The 5,835-nt window shown below is 47.5% G+C and overlaps 1 pseudogene; it reads right to left on the bottom strand.

The window, feature by feature from the left end:
• Positions 1-4,723: 4,723 nt before the first annotated feature.
• LOC101565437 overlaps positions 4,724-5,835 on the bottom strand; it is a 4,967-nt pseudogene continuing 3,855 nt past the window's right edge.

Raw genomic sequence — 5,835 nt, 5'->3', positions numbered from 1 at the left:
AGCAGGGGAAGGAGTGAAGGATGGGGCAATTTAGATAGGGCCAGAAAGGGGTGACCCGGCCCAGGTGTCCCTGATTTCTCAAACACTTCAAGTGGGGGTCAAACTGAGTTGATTTCTACCTTAGTCTCTCCTACTTCTAGGGTGAGTTGGACACTATGCTAGAACTCCTTTGGCTTAGAAAACCATCTCCTGCAAGTATATATATTGACTCACTTGTTCTTTTCTAGTCCCAGGGCCCAAGTGAGGGCCACAACCTGGCTTTTGTGCCTATGCCCCAGGGGAGGTGTTTTTGATCAAGCAGCTTGATCAGCCATGACAGTGGCTGCTTGCAGCCTGTGGATCCCATTTATTAGCACACTGCTGTCATCTGAAAACATGGTCAAGTCAGAGGCCTGGAGGGGTGAATCTTGGAGGTCTGGTCATGTCCAGGTGACATTGATTGACTTAATGTAGTCATGTTTGGGTGGCTCTACAGTTCTGAACAGCACTAAGCCTGCATGGTGGTTATGGTGAAACTGGGATCCCCAAGAAAGGCCTCCTGATACTGGTCCACTTGGGTTCCTGATAGCCATTTACTGTGGGGACCCCTAATTAGGATTTTTAACTTCATGGGGCGTAAATACCTTTAAAGTGTGTCCCAAGGTCAGCTTGTCAGCCTCTTGTACCAGGATGGTGGTGGTGACCGTGGCACATAGGCAAGGAGTCCAACCTGCTTCCATGGGGTCTAGGACAGGTATGGACAGGCATGTCACAGGGTGATGCCGAGGTTTCAGAATCCGGGTCTGGATGCCCAGTGCCATACCCTACTGTTCATGTACAAATGATTGAAAAGGCTTGGTGACATCCAGGAGAGCCAAGGTGGGGTACTCAAAAGTGTTGAAGGCTAGAGGGTACTCAGGGCTCCACTCTAATGGAGGACCATTCTTACCTTTAAGCACCTCACAAGGACTTAGCAATGACTGTGAAGTTAGAGATCCAGAGATGGCAGTACCCTAAAGTTCGCAGAAACTCCCCAAGTGTTTGTTTTTTTGTTTTTTTGCTTGGCTCCTTAAGATTTCGGGGAGCCTGAGTTTGGGCTGCTGAGTGTATTTAAACCCAAGAATTTGACTGACTGTACACAACTTTGGGATTTTCTCCTGAACACTCGACACCTTTTGTCTTGGAGTAGGCCCAACAACTGTTTTATTCCTGAGTGGCATGCCTCTCTGGTCTTGGCAACTAGAATCAAGTCGTCAACATACTGGAGTACAGAGACATGCGGGTTTTCTTGCCTAAAGGCACCAAATCCTTGGACTAGTTTTTAAAACTCAACTGACTCACTAACAAATATTTTTACTTCAGTAGATAAATCATACTTCTTGAATCTTTGATTATTTTAACTTTTTGGGTCAACTTAACTTTTGCACAGTGAAATTTGCCTGAAGAAAGTTGCTTAAAACTTTTTGTTCTATAAACAAGGTGCTTTGTAACTGAAGATTATAAAAAATTTATATAGGAAAATGTAAATGTTTACAATTAAAAGGATTTTCTCATAAACATGGTCTGGTTTTCCCACATTATTGTTTTAGTTTTCTCATCTATGAAAAACACTGTCAATCGCCTCCCCTTTTCTTAGCCCTTGAAGACATGCCAGGTACTTGGGGAGGCCTACTGATGGCCTTTATGATGGCAAAGAAAACATTTTTGATACACTATATTTTACAGGATCAATTCTCAGTATAGGCAATTATACTAACTCTGACGTGGGCCAAATTCTCAGGAACAATAAGCACACATTAGTAGCCACAGACACACCTTTGTCTTAGCTGCACATGCAAGACCAGAGCTTATCTGCACAAGACGACAGAACCAAGAAAGCTGAGACGCGATGTGTACTAAGCTCAGTGACACTGCAGTGCTCCCGGCTCAGGTCTTCTCCAGAGAGGGGCTCAGGGGCATCTCACACTGGAGTGAGCGACAACCTTTGTACGTTTGATTGTAAAACTTTTGAGTAGGTTTTGTGTGTGTCATTACTCATGTAAATGGTATCAGCTATCAGAACCAAAAACATCAGGGCTTGAGTACCTTTTAAAAGCGCTGAAAGAGATATAAATCATTATAGACTACGTCTGTCTCTCTTCACCAGCTGCTGACACCTGGCGTAAAGGAAGGAGGGACGCAGGACCTGCACACATGGAGTCCCCAAAGGTACAGTCTGGCCTTGCCTCTGGCCCTGCCTCTTGCCAAGCTCAGCATGTCACCAGACAGGGCAGTGCGGCAGCAAACGGCAGGGCATGGCAAGGGGATCTTCTTCCTCTTCCCAGTCAAGGCTTTTCAGAGCGCTCTTTTTCCTTTAAAAGGAGACGTGCTCAGGGGACTCACATGTACGCACCTGGACCCAGGGGGGAAGCGCTCAGACGACACACAACCAAGAATTAATATAAGGAAACTGGTTGGAGGGCCAGGCTTGCCCGTGACTGTGACTGCATTCCAAACTCTTTTAGTTGGGGGGGGGGGCTAGCATCCCTTTGGCTGTCATCCAGGACCAAAAGAGAACCATTGTAGTTTATACAGTGTTCACAGCCTCCCTGGTCTCATTTTGTTCAGGTCTTATCATGTGCTCTCAACAGTGTGCTTAGAGGGGCTGGCCCCCACACTGGCCATATGAAGGGGATTGCAGGTCAAGTATCTACCTCAGTCCCTTCCAAGCCCACCACCCCACTGGAAGTCCACACTCAAGTGCCAGACTCAGCAGATTAGAAACAGCTGCAGTGCCAGAGACAGCTGTGGCCAACTGATTTTTATCAGAATCTTGGGTCGAGTTGATCTTGAAGAAACGTCCAAGCAAGTCACGTAGGAGTCTGATGCCCATGATCATGAAGACCACAAGGGTGGAGGTGACAGACACCTGAAATCACATGCATGTGGGGAGTGGGGACAACCAAATGACCATATACAAAATAAAACTCAGACAAACATGAAAAATGAGTATTTCCAGTTCCAGGAAAACAAAATTGACCACTTAAAAAAACAAAAACAGGCCTTTGAAGTCCCTGATGGGGCTCCTATGGCCTCACAGACACTAACCCAGATGAGTCAGAACAAATGACAAATGAGGTCAGTCGGAGTCAGGCCTACAAACTTGGAAACTCCAAAATCTGGGCAAAGAAGGTCCCTGCGCCAGATGAGAGCAAGCCCAAGTATAGTCAGGCAGCTCGATTGTCTTGCTCTGTGGCATGCAATCCCTCTTCCTAACCTGCAGTCAGGGCAACTGGCTGAACTCAGATAAGGCACCGGTGGCCTCCCAAGTCACAGACTCCGGGCTCTGGTTGGTGCCTCTGTAGAGGAATGCTCCTCAGGGGTCTCCCTGGGGCCTCCAAATATTGTAGTAAATGTGCTTATCTAATTGAATCACCTGCAGAGGCCAGACGCACAGACACGCAGGTTTATCTGCTGGTGGTTGGGGCCCAACCCGCGAGTGAGCACTGACCCCGAAGGGCGGGCGGGGAGAATACTTATACAGTTCTAGTTTTGGGTCTGGTTTTGGGCCAGGGGGTGATCTGGGTTTGTTTGTTTTGGTGGAACTGGGGCTTGAACTCAGACCCTTGTGCTTGCCAAGCAAGCGCTTATTCTACTGAGCTATCTCCCTGGCCCCGTGATTTGGCTTTTTATGATATGATTTAGTGCAGCTACAGAAATACTCCTACAAAGCATGGGCTTGGCTTGTGACAAAGGAACAAAGATGTTTGACATTTTACATAGTAAAAAAGTAGTCTTATGACAAAGCATGAGGTAGTATTGGGCTAGGTAAGTATGGCAACATTTATTTCCTGTATTTTAAGGAAGGGTCTACAGGGTGTTCAGGGTCTCATTACTAGATCGGACTTGTATTGATCCACCTGTTGACAGCCTCCCAAGAGCTGGAATTATAGGTGAGCACTACCATGCCCAGCCTTAACTGGCATCTCAGTGCACCCCAGGGGCAGGGCCAGCATGGCAGGCCCAGGGGTGGGGATCGAACTCCTAGTCCCTGCGCCTGTTTGCAGGCGCTTTAATCTGCTGAGCTTTTGGCCGGTGCTTATGACATTTATAAGGAACATAAGGAAGCATAATTCAAGCTCTGTGGTGGTGCCTGAGTACAAAAGCATCAGTTTGGGTTTTTTCCCACTTTAGTGGAAGCCATAATGTCTGACAAAATCCAATTTCTCTTGTGTCTTAAATATAATTTAAAGAAACTTCAGAGATAATTGAAACAGAATTTAGGTCTCCTAGTGACTGACAGAGCCAATTTAGGGGACTGAAATGTGTCCACCTCTTTTTTATTCTTTTTTTTTTCAGACCGAGAAATGTTTTATTTTTAAGAGGAAACAAACAGCATTAACACACATCCAAATGCCAGCACAAGGGTTCACTGGGTTTTGCAAGAGAACACGGCCCTCGGGCAGCAGTGAGCAGGGGAACCACTGACAGAGGACCGCAGCTGGTGCTGACCCCACCAGACCCCGGAACGACAGGCAGGGGACCCTGAGACCCCTCCCCCTACTCCGATGTGCTCTCATTCTGCTGTCAAGAATCACCGGATCATTTTACAAAGAACTTTTTTATATCGAAAAACACTTTCAGAAGTCCAAATCAGATTCAAGGCCACGGCTGATGTTCTACAGGGCAATGGGGAGCTGGAATTCAGAGGACAGCGGGCACTCTCTAGTCACATGCGCTTGCAGCAGGAGACATGGCACGGGTCTCAGCAGAGGCTGGGCTTTTTCATGATGCGCAGGAACTCCTGCTCTTGACCTCGCCGTCTCCATCTCGGTCGGTCAGCTTCATCAGTGAGCTCCCGCAGCTCCTCATCGGTCAGGTTCTCGCCCAGCTCCTTGGCCACAGCTTCACATTTCTGAACGATATGGTCCCGGTCTCATCATCATCGAAGAGCTCGAAAGCTTTCAGGATTTCTTCCTTGGTATCTTTCTCAGACATTTTCTGAGTCATCACGGTCAGAAAGTCGCCGAAGTTCGTTTTGCCTGTCCCCTCCTTGTCAATTTCGCTGATCATTTTCTGGATTTCTTCTTTCCTGGGCTCAAAGCCCAGCGCTCTCATTGCCACCTTTAGTTCCTTTACATCGATGGTCCCAGTCCCATCTGCATCAAAGAGATCAAAAGCTTCCCGGATTTCCTGCTTCTGCTCTTCAGTCAGCTCTGGCTTGGGACTCATCCTTTTTCTGGGAGCACTTGACGCCATGTTTGCCTTTTTAAATTGGAGGCCACCGCAGCCGGACTCCAGGGCCGTTGTATTGTCTTCTTTTTTAAATTTAGTACAGGGTCTCCAGGATTTCACTACACAGATTGGACTCATGTGATTCTATTTTTAGCCTCCTAAAAGCTGGGATTACAGGTGCTAGTGCCACCACGCCCAGTCTCAATCACCCTATCAGTGTGCCCGGGGGCTGGGGCCAGCTTGGCATGTTGGGGATTGAACCCTGGTCCCCACACCTGCCTAAGCAGGTGTTTTAGTCCACTGAGCTACTTATAGTCTTTTTGACACATGATTTCAGTACACATTTCAGGCTGGCCTTGAGTTCAGTTTGTAGCCCTGCCTGGCTTCAAACTCACTCAGCCTGCAGAGTGCTGGGACTGCAGGCATGCCCCACCATGCTCAGCTTCAAAATGTTTGTTATTAAAAAAAGCACCCTCCCCGCCCCCTGGTGGGCTGAGCTGGCCACACACACAAAAATAAATAAATAAAATTTAAAAAAAAAAAAACAGTATTTGGGGCTGGAGAGATGGCTCAGTGGTCTAAAGCATCTACTTGGAACAAGCTTGGCAAAGCACAGGGACCACGGTTCAATCCCCCAGCACC

The sequence above is a fragment of the Octodon degus genome, unplaced genomic scaffold, assembly GCF_000260255.1.
Source record: "Octodon degus isolate 3935 unplaced genomic scaffold, OctDeg1.0 scaffold00012, whole genome shotgun sequence".
Lineage (NCBI taxonomy): Eukaryota > Metazoa > Chordata > Mammalia > Rodentia > Octodontidae > Octodon > Octodon degus.
The sequence above is the reverse complement of the archived record's forward strand: the minus strand, read 5'-3'. Positions and strand labels throughout refer to the sequence as shown.